Source organism: Balaenoptera borealis, assembly GCF_965194805.1.
Source record: "Balaenoptera borealis genome assembly, chromosome: 16".
In the NCBI taxonomy this organism is placed as follows: Eukaryota; Metazoa; Chordata; class Mammalia; order Artiodactyla; family Balaenopteridae; genus Balaenoptera; species Balaenoptera borealis.
Window position 1 is genome coordinate 77,636,168 of NC_138872.1, and position 18,095 is coordinate 77,654,262.

General features: G+C 42.3%; 1 long non-coding RNA gene across 1 annotated transcript in view; it reads left to right on the forward strand.

Annotated features, from left to right (window-relative positions):
- The window catches only part of LOC309612686, a 232,787-nt gene that overhangs the window by 168,851 nt on the left and 45,841 nt on the right, over positions 1–18,095 (forward strand). The window lies entirely within an intron of this gene.

Consider the following 18,095-nt stretch of genomic DNA (forward strand, 5'->3'; position numbering starts at 1 on the left):
CAATAATATGTCTTTACTGTACCCTCAGGCTTGTCCAGTCCATCAGCAATTCCATCTATTAGAGCATCCAGTTCCTTTACTGGAAACTTGCTTCCCTGGATCCCTTCAAACTCCCTTTCCAATCTCATTCCAGCTGCCTCCTGGCTTCCATCTTGGAACTTCTATTTTTTCTACCCTACGAAGAAAAGCATGGAGGGAAGAGTTAAATGGCATATCTGTTCCAAGGACAAGTAAATGCTCAACTAAGTTCTTTGCTCTGTTCCTCCTCTCACTGCCTACTTTTATTCTTCCAGACCTCTAGTATAGAGTCTGTCCTGGGTTATTCTCAGAAGGCCAGCTTCTCCACCACTGTATCCTTTCCTTAGCATATTGTGAGCTGAGGCTTTCTCGGTTTTATCCATCAACGTACCTTTTATCTGACTTTCATCTTCTCATAATGTATTGAGACCTCTCAGCCTCTAATGATAGCATTCCACTTGCATGCCCCTTGCCTCGATTTCATGGGTATTCTTTATATTTTATTTGGATTTCTCTGGTGTCTCACGGGCAGAGTTGGTGGTGGTCAGTTTGTCTCCCTGATGGGGAGAAAACAGAAGCTAGTGACAGGTGTTGAGTAGAGATGAATGAGCTTGTCAGGTGAGGAGCTGGTCAGGTCCTGCTTATTTTATTGATTCCAGACTCCTTTTACTGTTTCTGTCTTGTTCCCAGCCTTCCTCTGGCCACTTTTCTAGTCACTTGTTCATGGAGCACACAGAACATGAAGTGAGCGAACGTTGGGGGAATTCCTCTTGCCACGATTGCTATTATTATTTTTTTAATTTTATTGGGGTATAATTGTTTTACAATGTTGTGTTAGTTTCTACTGTACAGCGAAATGGAGTTCCCTGTGCTATACAGCAGGTTCTTATTAGTTATCTATTTTATACATATCGGTGTATATATGTCCACGATTGTTGTTATTTTGTTCTATCATCAAAGTTAACATTCCACTGACAACGGGAAACTGGTGATTAACAAAAATCATGCCTGTCTCCTGAAAGTACAGTTAAACATTTGTATTAATTAAAAGTCACTTGGAGACACTTGAAAAAGTGGGCAAGTTTGTTGCTTTGCATGGCAATGAGTAGAGCATGGGTTTTTAAATAGTTGTTCAACAAGAAATATAAATGTGTATGAAGATTGTCCTTTTTTGTTGGGTGGGGAGGGGAGGGGTGGGCGAGTTGCCAGGGCTGCTTTTGGTGCAGAATTCTGAGAATCAAAGTGGAGATTCACCTGTGCTGGAGACACCAAGAGAACCAGAAGGTATACATGGTGGGAAATACAGTCATCTTGGGTGCCAGTTTGTGTGGGTCCCTTACACGGGCATGTTATGAAAATAAAAGGGGTCAGTGTAAAGTAGTAAGTCCCAGGGTCCTTGAGTCACTGACTATTTTCTTCCTTGGTGCCTCCCTGCCTCTACTGTGCCTAGGTCTCCAAGGAGGGGGCATCTTACAGTGAACAGAGTTCAGGCTTTGGACTCTAGACCTTCACTGTCTTCACTAGCTGTTTCATCTTGGGCAACTTTCATAAGTTCTCTGTTCTGTGGTCCCTCATCTGTGAAACAGGAAGTGAGGATAAAATGATGAGGGATGAGGGAAAGTGATCACCATTAAAAATGGTCACTAACACTCAATGAGTGTTTTAGGGTGGGAAATAGAAAAATAGAAGAAAAAGCATGGTCTAGATCCAAAAATCACTCAGAAAAAGACTCTACACCTCATCTTTTAAGTTTCCTAGAATGATGGGTGATACCTCGGACTGGGTTGGCTCTGGACACTGGATCTGAACTTGCTCTCTAGAGACCTCTTCTAGAGCTATTAGCTTGGGGAGGTATTGATTAGTTGTTCCTTCAGAACAGCAGGGTTATATCGTTTTGACCTTTCAGGGTCTCTCTCCCTCACGTGGCTGGGGGTAGTGTGAGGTGAGTGAGATGTGCAGAGGGTAAGGAGTGGCTTACGTCTCAAGGTGACACCTAGTCCAGGACCAATATCACCTCGCTAGGACGCCCAAATCCCCCCTGTCCTCAGCACACACAGGTCTGTGTTCTTGTCATTTGTACGAGCTTCCGCTCGTAACAAAAGGAAGGACCGTTTCACAAATAGGTCCTAGTGTCCAACAAAGACAGAGCTCTTTCTATTTATTTGAAGCTTTTAAACAACTTAAAAACAAATTTCTGGGACTTCCCTAGAGGTCCAGTTGTTAAGACTCCACGCTTCCAATGCCAGGGGCACAGGTAGAATCCCTGGTCAGGGAACTAAGATCCCACATGCCGCGTGGCGTGGCCAAAAACAAAAACAAAACACCAAATTTCAGGTTCGACATTGACTCGTGCTGTGATGACTTTGGGCAAGTTGCTTAACTCTTCTGTGCCTTGGTTGGGGATAAAATGGGGATAACAGGACTGTGGTGAGGCTTGCACGAGTGAATGGCTGTGACGTGTTTAGCATCGTGCCTGGCACTCAAAAAGCGCTCAGAGTGGCAGCTGCCTAATAAAGGCGACTAACAAGTCAACCTCCTTCTAGAGAATTAGGTTTCCAACCCTGACCCTTAAGATTGCTGGGTGATTCCCTATAATATTATGGAAAATTCCACTTCAAAGTAAGAAGGAGCTGACTTTTATTGTCCACGTGCTATGTGACTGGGGATATCTAGAAGCTTCGCCTGTGCCCGCTTCTTTCCTCCCATAAGAGGTAAGACTGATTTTTCTAAGGAGGAGCCCAGATTTTGAGAAGTTAATCAAACCCTCCAGACCTCATTTTACAGAACAGGAGGCACAAAAAGGCAAAGGAGCCACCCTATGTACGAGTGCCTGCCCACGCATGTGGTCTTGCTGGTCACACCAATTTCCTGAGTCACATTTTGGAAAATGGATCTATTGAAAGAGTTTGGGTAGGGGGGATGCCACTTGGAGGAATGCGGGAGAATAGTTCCCAGCTTCACCATTAAATGACATCCCTTTTGCCAACTCCTACCGTCCAGGACAGATGGCCTGCCTTTCCTATAGGACCCAGGCAAGGTCTCCAGCCCAAGCAAAAATTTAGACACTTGTAGGCACAACTCTGTGTTGTGTGTGTGTGTTTGGTGTGGGGGGGGGGGGGTGGAAAGAGAGAGAGAGAGAGAGGGAGAGAGAGGTAAGTCATTAAAGAAGTGGTTCAGCTAAATAAAGGATCTCATTTTGTGTGCTATTTTTATTCCTCAAATGTCTGCCTTCCTCTCCCGCCTTGAGGTTCCTACTGAAATCTGACAATCGGAGTTGAACTTCTCTGTCAGCTTCCATTAGGCAAATCAAGCAGGAAAAAAGAGAGCGGGAGTCTGGCTTTGGCAGGGAGCTGATTCAGCAGTGATAATCTGCTGGAGCTGGTGGGGGCCAGCTACCAAAGGGTTTAATTAGTCAGCGAGGTGCTGTCTCCACCCCTGGCCTCTCCTTCCTCTTCCCTCCACCCTCCAGCCTCTGAGATGAATCTCTTTCCCTGCCTTCTCTGCCTCTAATTTCTGGGAATGTAGCTGGAGCAGCACATAGCCGGGGGTGTCCTTCAAGGACGTTTCCTCCAGGGGGACGGATGGCTTGCATTGGCTGTCTCCCTCCCTCCATCTCTTGGCTCACCTACTGTGAGCAAGAGTTGACCCCTCCTGGAAAAACTAGGCTGCAGTGGGGCTAAAGCCACAGCAATTTCTTTCCCAGGGGACTAAAAAGCACCCCATCTCCCTCTCTGATCCCGCCTTCATCTTGCCTCCTATATTGGTCATGCAATCATTCATTCAAAAACAAAATTACTGTGTCCATACTGGGTGAAGCATTCTGGCTGAGACGGGGGTAGGATTCAGAGATGAGGTCTCTTCCCTCAAGGAGCGTAGTATCTAGAAGGGGATGCTGAATGGAAAGAGGGGAGAGGAACAGGAGACAGGTGGTCGTGGTCTAGAAAAGTTAATTGGGGCCAATGGACCACAGCCAGCCAAAGGACAAGATGGAAAATAATATGTGAAATAAGGTTAAGAGATCTGGGAGCTCTGGGAGTTTGGAGGAGAATGACCCACTTCTAGAAAAGAACACTTCAGGAAGTGTCCTTGGAACTGGGTTTTCAAGGTTGAGTGAGATTTCACTCAACCAAGGGATGTTCAATTCACTCAAGGGATGTTCAATCCCTTGAACATCAGGTAGAGAGGGGCAGCTGCTGATCTCCCATGGGAAGCTGGTAACATCTCAGAACATCTCACACTCCATCTTGGAGATCACTAACGTTCTTCAGCTATAACCGCTCCCCTGAGCTCTGCCCCACCTCCTAGCCTCAGCCACTCCTGCCTCTTCAACTGCTCCAGCGTCACAGCTGGACACAGCCATGGTGCCCCTTCTCCTGTCGCCATCCTTGCCAACGTCAGGTCACCGAGTTGATGTCACTTCTGCAGGCTTCTTGCAGCTCCTCCATGCCAGTTATCCACACTGAGGCTGGGAATGGTCCTCTCCACAGCTGTGATGCTGTGATGCACATCTCCTTTTCATTCTCTTCATTCGGTGGCTCAGTTTCTTACAGCACCGTGAGTTTCCTAGAATCTTACAGTCACTCTCTTTAGGATTTTGCATCAGTTCTCCAAAGATGAGGTTCAAAGATGATAAGAGCTACACCAGCCTGAAAAACACTTCTGCCTCGCTACCAAAAAACCGTCATCTCGGGTCTGTGTCCCACGCCCAGCATCTTTATGATGTGGTCTGGGGGGCGGAGGCTCGGGAAGGTGCTCTGCTTTCCAATTGCGTTTGAGTAATCTCAGTCTCGAGTGGTCATAGTCCCAAGGACGCTTATCAGTCTCTACCCACCAAGCCTATAAAATCTTCAGGCAAACTGTGCCACTGGTGGGTGGTTGCTTTGTCAGGTACTTCCAGTTCTTGTGATATGCCCTGCTCAGGGCTACTATCTCTCCATTTAATTGAATCAAACTAAGCTGTGGGGTGACTAGGATTCATTGGAGACCTAGCCACAGAGGCTGGGTTCTCTCACTTCTCATATGCCTTCTGGAAATGCACCCAAACGTGTGCACACGCACACACACACACGCACACACACACACAAGACAAGACTGCTGCTTCTTCCTCATGGCAACTTTCAGCTTTTCAAAGGCAACAATCATTTGTTTCCATTCCCACCTCATCAATTCCAGGCTACACATTCCAATTTCTGCTGCGTGCAATCATGCATCGATGCACACAGGTGGAAAGGTGAGGGCCCCCCGCACCTCTTGTCTCTTCCAAATCCCTTCCCCACACCATGCTACTGCTTATTCTCTGGGGTGTTCAATCCCTTTCTCCAAACAACTGTGGAGATTAACCTAGCTCTGCAGGTCTTATGATATATTTTTAAGCATAAATGAGATAAGCTGTGATAAGGAGTTCAAAAAGCAGAAAGCACTAACAAATGTGAAAGATCAATGTTATCATTAAAAACTTGGCAGTCTTCAGGGTAGAGATGGCTATTCCAAGACAATGCTGTCTCTAGGTACCTGGATGGTGGCTCCTAGAGGATTTTGACCTTGAATTAATGTCACTAACAATGCAGAGGAAAGAGCAGAGTCTTGATGCAACCCCAACTACGCGACCAGCAAGCTGCTAGCCTCAATGCCCCTGTCTGTAAACTGGGAACAAGTGGCGCATCTTGCAGTGTGTTCATGAGGGACTGCAAGAAAAAAATAGGTGAACCTGCCTGGTCAGAGCAGTTGAGCAGCTGCCAGGCTTCATTGGAGAATGGGTTCCTTTCGTAGCAACCCAACGATGAAAGGAGGGAAAGAATGAGACTCCAAATAAAGCCCTGCCTGTATTCTGAGAATAATCACTGAACTTGGGGCACTCATTAGACAAGCCAGGGTCTGTTTGGTCTTTCAGCTCAAATAAAAGTCTGAGACACAGGGATATCATTATCATGTGTAGCTCATCAGAAGTAAATTCAGCGTTTGCAGGTAAATAGAATAAATCTCAATGAGGGTCCCTTGGAGGAGGGTGCCCCAGCAGCAGGCAGTATACACGAGGTGGTGGAAGTGGGTCGCTCGTCTGAGAGGACAGCCTCAGAAGCCTGTGCCTGGGCAGAGTGGGACATTTCCATTTTCTTTCTCTGCATGAATCCGGATTTTGGCTGCCCTGGGCAAGCATACAGAGGGAGACAGAGGAGAGGGATGGGCCTCAACACAGCAGTGTGCTAGCAAGAGCCGGGGACATTTTTACCCTGCCATCCGCTCTGGCTACACAAAATGAGTGCGAATTATGGGGGCCCGCTGAGCCTTTGATTTCCCTAGGCTGCCATCCCAGCAGCCACTTTCCTGGAAATTAAGTGCGTGTTTCATCTGCTTGCAGAGGGAATGACAGTTACGTGTTTGCCTGTCACTCTGCCACCAGCGGTCCATCGCAGCCCCTCCTCCCTCCCCAGTTCTAAAGTAGCCCTTTCAAAGGACACACGCGTCCCTCCTCTGGAGGCTGGCTGGGATCTGGAAGTCTTCCAATTAGAGATGCTGCTTCTTTCAAAGGACAGGACTTAGGTGGAAGAAAGCAGTTAGGGAGAAGGTTTTTTGTCCGTTTCATTTATGTGAGTTATTGTTTCCTTTTTCTCTCTTCTCTTCTCTCCTTCCTCTTTTCCCCTCTTTTTTCTTCTCTCCTTCCCTCCCTTTCTTTCTTTTCTGATGGGAAGTTTAAAAAAAGACTACTATTTTTTTTCTGCCAACAAAGTGAGCTTTCTAAAGTGGCTCTTCTGGAACTTAAGCATTCAGGTAAATCACCCGGGGGTCTTGATGAAATGCAGATTATGATTCGGTATGTCTGGGGTCTGACCTCAGATTCTATAGTTCTTACGAGCACTCAGGTGATTCTGATGCTGCATGAATCACAGGGTCCATGAACCACACTTGGAGTGGCAAGAGTCTAATCACCCATGTGTCATGTTATTTCCCCAATCGAAAACCCAAGGTAACTCCCTGTTGCCTGTAGAATGAAGTCTAGACTCTAGAAATCATGAAAGGCCTTTCAGCTTCTGGTCATTCACTCATTCATTTATTCAGTTAGTCAGCAACATTTATTAAGTGCCTCCTAAAGGCTGAAGCCCAATATTCCTTTCCAGCCCCATCTCCTACCACTCCCAGCCATGGCTTCCGCGTCCTGCCCATCTTCACCTCCCAAACATCACGACTTCCCACTTCTGTGTCTTTACCTCAAGCTCTGCTTTCAAGCCCTTTCCCCTCTGTTCTATTTTTCAAATTGCTCCTGACCCTTCAAGATGCCCTTTAAATGTTGGCTCCGCTGAGAAGCCTTCCCTAAAATCCTCCAAACACTTCTTTGAGTATCTCAAGGAATCATGTACAAAATCCCGGCACAGCACTTGTCACCTTGTAAGGCAATGCTGGGGTTTTGTGTCTGTAACCTCCATTAAACGGGGATTTTCTTAAGAGCAGGGCTAGCATTTTTCTTTCCTTCTGTCTGCCCCTGGCACCAGCCAGAAACAGTCAGATGCTCAGTAAAGTTTGATAAATGAACGAGTGAATATTAGGAAAGAAGAGGTACCAACTCCCTTCTTGTCCTCTGGTGGAAACACACATACCTAATATGAAGAAGGCTTAGAAGAAACAACAGAAATGTATAAATTGTTCTCAAAGTTTTATAAAATAAACTTGTATTTTTGAAAAGTTCTAGATTTACAGAAAAGTCATAAAGATAGTAGTATAGAGAGTTCTCATATATTTCACACCCAGTTTCCCTTATAATTGATATCTTACATTAGTAAGGTATATTTGTCACAATTAATGAACCAATATTGCTACATTATGGTTAATGACATTCCACACTTTACTCCGATTTCCTTTGTTTTTACCTAATGCCCTTTTTCTGTTCCAGGATCCCATTGTAATAATCAACCTTGATAGTCTGTAATTGATGATTTGACATCTTGAAATCACGGGCCAAAACTGTTGACGTCCCTACCACCCCTGTGGTTTTACAGCACACAGAAATCATATTACTAACCTTCCAACACAAACTCCAACATCTGTGTTTGCTTCCTGCTCGGTAGGGGACATCCCCACCAGACAACTCCCCACCACTTCTTTATTTAGTAGTAAGGACTCTGGTCTACACTTTCCTCTCATTCCTTCTGCTTCCTGAATGACCCTGGTGCTTCCTCGTGTGGTCCTGTATGACGGGCGTGCCCCCTCCTCTTGGGAATTGTAAGACATAAACTCTTCTTCCAAAGCAGCTGTCTCCATGTCTGTCATCTTACCACACCTGATTAAAACAAATCCCAGGTACATTTCAAAACAATTGGTGCGGCCAGCCAGGTGGCTCAGTGACCGATAGTGATGACATGCCTCTAAACTGCTCTTGGCTTACAAGCTGAATTTGTAGAATGACTGGCACCAGCTGTAAGGGCACCGTGGGCTATTGACATTTTGCATTTTAGCCACCACTGCCTTTTGCTGTGTCTGCTGAATTCTACTTTGGTTTGCCCCATTGAATTTTTGTAGGACCTGAAGGGAGAAATCCCAAGACTCCTGCATAGCTTAGGGTAGCTGTAGGCTGGGCAACTTTCCCAGCTGGCACTCGTAAGATGCTTAAGATGTGTGTAGTGTCTGGGCAAAGGTGGCCGGGGTCACTTAGGGTAATTGGGTGGCTGATAAGACAAAGGCACCTCCCAAGGGAGTGGGAAAGGCTTTCTCAAGGTGTTGGGGGTGGATGTGATCCACAGACCAAGCAACACAGGAAGGCCAGGCCTACCCACAGGATTGCTGTAGACTGGGCATTGTGTCCACTCTTCTTCAAATTACTTAGGTGACACCCCCCCCCCCAACTTTATCAAGGGAGTTTCACACATTTGTAATTTAGTTCACTTTTTTCATCACATTCTACATTCTATCCTAGGATCCCCTGACCTCCTAAATGATTCTTTTTACTTGCATACATTATGGTTCACTCTGTGTTGTAAAGTTCTATGAGTTTTAACAAATATATAGTGAGTGTCATGCATGAACCATTATAGTTTCATACAGATAAAAAATTCCATGTGTTTCATCTGTTCAGCCCTCCTTCCTTCCCCTATGCCCCTAGCAACCACTGATCTGTTTACAAGCCATAGTTCTTCCATTTCTAGAATGTCATATAAATGGACTCAGACAGTATGTAGCCTTTTCTGACTGGCTTCTTTTACCTAACAATGTGCATTTAAGATGCGTTCATGTCTTTTTGTGGCTTGCTAGCTCATTCCTTTTTATCGCTGAATAATATTTTATTGTATTGATGGACCACTGTTCGTTTATCCACTCACGTATTGAAGGACATCTTAATTGCCTCCAGTTTTCAGTGATTAGGAATAAAGCTGCTATGAACATTTGCATGCAGGTTTTTATGTGGACATATGTGTGCAGATTAGTTGTGTAACAAATTTAATTTTTACCAATAAACATTTAGTGAGGGGTAAATATTTAAACACTTTGCTCAAAGCTGCTTGAATGACCTATGATTCTGGGTACGTAAAGAGAATTCCAAATCACTCTTTCACTGTGTTACCCCAGGAGTAGAATAATAGATCTAATAGTTGTCCAAGGAAGGAGAAATAAGTTATATAAATTATGTGAGAGGATTTGGTCTTGAATGCCCAGGGGGACACAATAGTTTAATTCATTAGTTACCTGGTTATTTTGAAATTAGCTATTTAGGAAGCAGATTTGGGGGGGTGGTGTTGAAATCTAGTAAGTGATTCTTAAAATCAATTGTTCCTATAAACCCAAACTGGTTTGGAAATTGGCAGCTGACATCATTTATTGTCAAGTAATATGGCTCTTCTCTACTGAACTAATTTCCCCTGCAACCAGTCTGTCTCCTCCATGTCTTATGAATGCATTCCTTTCTTCCAACCATTTATCAACCTGTTATACCCACTCCAGGCCCTTCTCCTCTCCCCTTACTAATCCGACGCTGACTAAATCCTTCAGGATTTGGTTCCATCCCACCTTCTGTCATTAAATCATCTTAAATTGTTTTATTCTCAATGTCGCCTTCTTTTTAATTACATACCACACAGGTTGGCCCTTCTGTTAAATAATTGATGAATTAATTAAACATGTATTCAGAATCCACTATATTCCAGACTTTTTGCTTAGTCTTAGGTGACAGAGAATGTTTTCATAAATGGCCTGTACTCACTTTTACTTTTCACTTCTGTATCTTGCATTTTAGTTTTCTTTTGCAATGAAATGAAGTGATTTCCATGGGTAGGAATATCTTTTTCTCCTGCATCTTCAAAAATACCCATAATGGAGATGTGTGCGTTATAATAATGGCTAACATTTATTGAGTGTTTATTAAATGTTGGCACTGTTAAAAGCTTTACATATATCCATACATGTCTTCATAGCCTCTCAACATGCTTACCATATAATTGTCTCCATTTTACAGGCTAAGAGCCTGGGTCAGAGAACGTTAAGTAGTTTGTACCAAATTATACAGCGATTAAGTGGCATAACCAGGATTTGAGCTCAAGCAGCCTGACACAGAGCACTTGGTCGCTCCCATTTCCATTCCCCAGCTGCACATACACAACTATCTTAATCACTATGCCCTACAGTCTCTGGCCAAAAAAGTGCTCAACACTGGATGATTTTTCAGTTTGTAATTCTTCATGGAATCAGTCATGTGCAAACCCCACTGTGACTTGTACACATAAGCCCATAAAAAAATAACATACTCAAGAAAATGAGAAAAGAGGCCATGGACTGGGAGAAAATATTTGCAAAAGCCACATCTGCTAAAGGACTGGTACCCAAAATATACAAAGAACCCTTAAAATTCAACAATAAGGAAACAACCTGATTAAAAAAATGGGCCCAAAACCTTATTAGACACCTCACCAAAGAAGATATGCAGATGGCAAATACAGACACACCTCATTTTATTGTACTTCACTTTATTGTGCTTTACAGATATTGTATGTCTTAGAAATTGAAGGTTTGTGGCAACTTTGTGTCAAGCACGCCTATCATTTTCCTAACAGCATTTGCTCTCTTTGTGTTTCATTTTGGTAATTCACACAATATTTCAAATTTTTTCATTATTATTACATTTGTATGGTGATCTGTGATCAGTCATCTTTGATGCTACTATTGTAATTGTTTTGGGGTGCCATGAACTGCATGCAAATAAGATGGCTAACTTAATGGATAAATGTTGTGTGTGTTCTGACTGCTCCACCCACTGGCCGTTTATCCATCTCTCTCCCTCTTTTCAGGCCTATCTATTCTCTGAGACGCAACAGTATTGAAATTAGGCTAATTAATAACCCTACAATGGCCTCTAAAGTGTACAGGTGAAAGAATCACATGTCTCTCACTTTAAATCTAAAGCTAGAAATGATTAAGTTTAGTGAGGAAGGCATGTCGCAAACCAACATAGGCTGAAAGCTGGACCTCTTATACCAAATAGTTAGCCAAGTCGTGAGTGCAAAGGAAAAGTTCTTGGTGTAAATTTAAAGTGCTACTCCTGTGAATACACAAATGACAAGAATGCAAAACAGCCTTACTGCTGATATGGAGAAAGTTTTCGTGGTCCAGATAGAAGATCAAACCAGCCACAACATTCCCTTAAGCCAAAGCTTAATCCAGAGCAAGGCCCTAATTCTCTTTAATTCCAAGAGGGCTAAGAGAGGTGAAGAAACTGAAAAGTTTAAAGCTAGCAGAGTTTGGTTCATGAGGTTTAAGGAAAGAAGCCATCTCCATAACATAAAAGTGCAAGGTGAAGTAGCAAGTGCAGATGTAGAAGATGCAGCCAGTTATCCAGATGTTCTAGCAAATATAATTAATGAAGGTGGCTACACTAAACAACAGATTATTCCATGTAGACAAAGCAGCCTTCTATTGGAAGAAGAAGCCATCTAGGGTTTTCATAGCTAGAGAGGAGAAGTCAATGGCTGGCTTCAAAGCTTCAAAGGACAGGCTGACTCTCTTGTTAGGGGCTAATGCAGCTGGTGACTGGAAGTTGAAGCCATTGCTCATGTACCATTCTGAAAATCCTAGGGCCCTTAAGAATGATGCTAAGTCTACTCTGCCTGTGCTCTGTAAATGGAACAACAAAGCCTGGCTGACAGCACATCTGTTTATAGCATGGTTCCCTTAATATTTTAAGCCCACTGTTGAGACCTACAGCTCAGAAAAAGAAGATTCCTTTTAAAACATTACTGCTCATTGACAATGCACCTGGTCACCCAAGAACTCTTATGGAGATGGAGAAGGACATTAATGTTTTCATGCCAGCTAGCACAGTATCCATTCTACAGCCCATAGATCAAGGAGTAATTTCGACTTTCAAGTCTTATTATTTATGAAATACATTTTGTAAGGCTGTAGCTGACATAGAGAGTGATTCCTTTGATGGATCTGGGCAGAGCAAATTGAAAATCTTCTGGAAAGGATTCACTATTCTAGATGCTATTAAGAACATTTTTGGTTTATGGGAAGAGGTCAAACTCAACATTAACAGGAGTCTGAAAGAAGTTGATTCCAACCCTCATGGATGACTTGAGGGCTTCGAGATTTCAGTGGCAGAAGTAACTGCAGATGTGGTGGAAATAGCAAGAGAACTAGAATTAGAAGTGGAGCCTGAAGATGTGACTGAATTGCTGCCATCTCATGATAAAACTTTCATGGATAAGGAGCTGCCCTTTCTGGATGAGCAAAAGCAGTAGTTTCTTGAGATGGAATCTATTCCTGGTGAAGATGCTGTAAAGACTATTGAAATGACAACAAAGGATTTAGAATATTACATAAGCTTAGTTGATAAAGCAGTGGCAGGGGCTAAGAGGACTGACTCCAATTTTGAAAGAAGTTCTACTGTTGGTAACATGCTATCAAACAGCATTGCATGCTACAGAGAAATCGTTCATGAAAGGAGGAGTCAATCAATGTGGCAATCTTCACTGTTGTCTGATTTTAAGAAATTGTCTGGAATTCCCTGGCAGTCCAGTGGTTAGGACTCCACGCTTCCACCGCAGGGGGCAAGGGTTCGATCCCTGGTCGGGGAACTAAGATTCTGCATGCCGTGTGGTATGGCCAAAAAGAAAGAAAAAGAAAAAAGAAAGAAACTGCCACAACCACCCCAACCTTCAGAGCCACCACTCTGACCAGTCAGCAACCACCAACATCGAGGCAAGACACCCCCCTGCAAAAAGATTCTGACTCAGTGAAGGCTCATATGGAGGTTACCATTTTTTAGTAATCAAGTATTTAATTCGGGTATGTTAGTTGTTCTTTTCGACATAATGCTATTGCACACTTAATCAGCTACAGCCTCATGTAAACATAACTTTTGTATGCACTGGGAAACAAAAAGATTTGTGGGACTCGCTTTATAGCAATAGTGACTTTATTGCGATGGTCTGGAACTGAACCCACAATATCTCTGAGGTGATCTGTAAGCACATGAAAATATGCTCCACATCATATGTCATCAGAGAAATGCAAAGGAAAACAACAGTGAGATACCCCTACGCATCTATTAGAATGGTTAAAATCCAAAGCAGTAACAACTCCAAATACTGGCAAGAATGTGGAACAATAGGAACTCTCATTTATGCTGGTGGGAATGCAAAATGGATCAGCCACTTTGGAAGACAGTTTGGCCACTTCTTGAAAAACTAAACATACTCTTACCACGTGATCCAGCAATCACACTCCTTGGTATTTACCCAAAGGAGTTGAAAACATATGTCCGCACAAAAGCCTGAACAGAGATGTTTATAGCAGCTTTATTCATAATTGTAAAAACTTGGAAGCAACTAAGACGTCCTTCAGTAGGTGAATGGGTAAACTGAGGTACATCCAGGACAATGGACTATTATTCTGCACTGAAAAGAAATGAACTATCAAGCTATGAGAAGATATGGAGGAACCTTAAATGCATATCATTAAATGAAAGAAGCCAATCTTTAAAAGCTACATGCTGTATGATTCCAACTATATCCCATTGTGGAAAAGGCAAAACTATGGAGACAGTAAAAAGACCAGTGGTTTTCAGGGGGTAGGGATGAATGCAGGGAAGGAGGGATGAATAAGTGGAGCACGGAGGATTTTTAGGGCAGTGACATGACTCTGTATGATACTATATTGGTTGATACATGTCATTTATACTTTTGTCCAAACCTACAGAGTGTGCAACGCCAAGAGTGAACCCTAATGTAAACTATGGACTTTGTGTGATTGTGACGTGTCACTGTAGGTTCATCAATTGCAGCAAATGTACTCTGGGGAGAGACGTTGATCATGGGGGAGGCTGTGCACATGTAGGGGCAGAGAGTAAGTGGGAAACCTCTCTACCTTCCTCTCAGTTTTGTCGTGAACCTAAAACTGCTCTAAAAAATTAAAGTCCTTAAAAAAATAGATAACTTCCTCATTGTATCCCAAAGTCTTCCCAGAGATACTCCCTGACCCATTATCTTTGAGTGTGTTTGACTCCTCTCACAGGTAGCTGGGTGCCCACTTCACCTTGTCCCTGGAAGGATTTTTCCTGTTGCTTTGTGCTAATTCTCAAGCCTTTCTTAGAACTTTCCCCAGAGTATCTTCCATGTACATGGTGCTGGAGTGGGTGGAGACATATGCATTTATTTATCGATTCAAACATGCCCAATTTATTTAAGTTGTACCGACTGCCCTGTGGCCTCTGGGAATGTGTGTAATTCTCAGAGGCAACCTTTAAACTAAATCAAACTGAAAAACTTATCTTTAAGTAACAACTTACAGATCTAATAACCAAGGAAGGCTGCACCCGAACACAGATGTTATAAATCTATTATCTAAGTATCCTCTGTCCTAACACAATTTTCCCTAAAGCCTTTGAAATGTTAAATTTCTGCCAGACAAGCACACATGAATTCCAACAACTGGCTTGATGGATTTTTCACAGTTTTTTTCCATGAGTCATATTGCATGCTAGAAATACCGTGTAAGGAGAAGGCTATGAATGGGGTGAGTCTACTCAGCCAGAGAGTATGAATCACAAAATCTGGGGTTATAATGAGGTTCAGCCTGATGTGGGATGGTCAAGTTTGGGGGTAGGAGAGTCTAATGCCAGTGTATTGATAGGATGTTGGGTGGGGTTATCAGGTCTTCTGCTTAGAAACGCCGACTTGTGGTGCAGAAACATTTTCTACGGAGGACAAAACCAACAATAGCTGAGCAATATAAAAAGCAATGTCCAGTCCGGGGGCCAAAGCAATGTGGAATTAAGCAAGGTTGTTAGAGATTCTGTTGATCATGTGGAAATTTAGAGTTGAACCTCTATCCTAGCAGGCCAAGAGGAAAAACCAGGAACCAAGGACAAAGACATCATGGGTGGGGTGGGGGAGGGGGAGGTAGGGAGCCCATCATCTTACTTATCCCTGTCCAAGACTGACGCCAGGTAGGAAGGGCTGGACCAATTCCAGAAGCCAGCCTAGTAGAGAGAGCCTGCCAGTTTCTTCATGTATTTCTTTGGTGCTGAGCCTGCAATTGGAAATAGAAGGAAGGACCACAGTACTCAGAGAAGCAGCCAGCACTGGCTAAATAAGCCACTGCTTTGGTGGCAAGTAGCTTCACGCTCACGCTCTTAAGGAAAGAAAAATCTACTACAAATATCTCTTGGAAAATTCTATAAGTAATCAGCGTCAGCAGAGTCAAACTGAGAACTGTTATTCCCAGAAAATCAGATGCTTCTTTGTAAGATTAATTACTGGGATTCACCAAACCCTGGCTTTGAGCGGATGGGGAAAGACTGTGAGGGCTGTCCTTCCCTTTTCCCAATAATTTAGCCTATGACGTGGCAGCCCCTTGGCTCCCAACGTCACCTAGACATTACGAGCCACCTCTACCCTCCCTTTGCCCTCCCCTCTTCACCATACCTGGTGGGATATTTTCCAAAGTGGTCCTTCCCAAACTACGCTCTCACCATTGGACTACGAAAATTCCAGTTTCTCCAGATCCTCACCAACGTGTAGTATTGCCAGTTTTTTCCCCCCTTAACTTTAACCATGTTTGAGATGGTATCTTGTAGTTCTAATTTAACTTAAATCATTGTTAACCAGTGATGTGGAACAACTTTTCATTTGTTTACCGGCCATTTGGAATCCTCTTTTGTAAAGTACCATCTCAAGAATTTTGCAGTAGCATGTTTGTCATAAATCATGTGATTCATATGTGTGAGTTTGTTTCTGGGTGCTCCATTGTATTCCATTGGTCTGGTTTGGATCTAAACTTGTGCCCATACCAGTTGTATTTTTTAAATTGAGATATAATTGACATATAACATTGTGTAAGTTTAAGATGTACAATGTGCTGATTTGATACATTTATATATTGCAATAAGATTACCACCGTAGCCTTAGCTAACACCTCTAACATGTCACCTAATTGTCATTTCTTTTTTGTGGTGAGAATATTTAAGATCTAGTCTCTTGGCAGTTTTGAAGTATAAAATACGGTATCGTTGCCTATAATCAAATGTTGTACATTAGATCCTCAGAAGTTATTCGTCTTCTAGTTGCAAGTTTAATGTCTTTAACCATATCTTCCCAGTTCCCCCCAGCCCCCAGCCTCTGGTAACCACCATTCTATACCCTGTTTCTACAAGTTTGGCTTTTTTTTAGATTCCATGTCTAAAGATGTCATATAATATTTGTCTTTGTCTGGCTTATCTCACTTAGCATAATGCCCTCAAGATCCATCCATGTTGTCACAAATGGCAGGACTTCCTTCTTTCTCATGGCTGAATAGTATCCCATTGTGTGTGTGTGTGTGACACTTAGGTTGTTCCACATTTTGGCTATTGTGAATAATCAATTATCTGAATAGGCACAGTTTTATAATAAATTTGATATCTGGTAGTTATATTTTCCAACTTTTTTCTTCTTTAGGATTGCCTTGGCTGTTCTTGGCCCTTTGAATTTCTATCTAAATTATAAATTTACATTCTTAAACTATGTATTCAGTTTTCTGACATATTTACCCTTTCCAGTGTTATTTTTAATACTTTGCTACCTAATTGTGTTTCTATATGGGGTCATTTAATATCTGCCTAAAACACTCTCTTTAGAATTTCCTTTAGGGAGCATTTAATGAGCAGCAATTTTCTCAGTTTTTGCTTGTCTGAAAATGTCTTTAGATCACTTTTAGTTTTAAAGGATAGTCTCACTGGGTATATAATTCTAGGTTAGAAATAATTTTCTTTCAGAACCTTAAAAGGCACACTCATTGTCTTCTGACTTACATAATTGCTGTTGGAAAAACAGCTCTCAGCTGTTTTAAAGAATAAATATTGTTTATGCCTTTGAAGGCAACATGTCTTTTTTTTTCTAACTTCTTTTAGAGTTTTACTTTGGCTTTCAGGAATTTTATTATGATATGCCTAGTATGGCATTTTTTGTATTTATGCTTGTAGGGAGCTATAAAGTTTTTTGAATGTGTGGTTTAATGTCTTTTGTCAGTTTGGGAAATTTTTCAGCCAGTGGGCTAAAAAGCAGTACTTCTGTCCCATTCTCTCTTTTTCCTCCTTCCAGGAATCTAATTATAAGTATGTTACACTACTTACCATGTGTTATATGTCCTGCACGCTACTTTCTGTAATTTTAAACAGTGTTCCTCTCTGTGCTCAGTCTGTATATTTTTCTACTAAGTGATCTTCCAATATACGAATCCCTTCCTCTGCTATGCCTAACCTGCTATTAAACCCTTGATTTTCAATTTTAGCCTTTACTATTATTTTTTGTTCTAGAATTTCTATTTTGGTTATTTTTATAGATTCTAATTCTCTGTTGACATTCTCCATCTTGTAACCTATTTTCCTAAACATATTATTTTAAAGTCCTTGCCTTACTATCTGTATAACCTGTAGGTCTGATTCTTACTTCCATTTTATTTTTCCTCTTGGCTTTTGGTCACTTGCTCCTGCCTCTTGGCTTGCATAATATTTTTTTTTTTTTATTGAATGCCAGTCATTTTAATGAAAAGTTGTAGGGTTCTGGATAATTTTATATTCTTCTAGAGCGGACTTAAAGTAATTCTGGCTATTAGGTACAAAT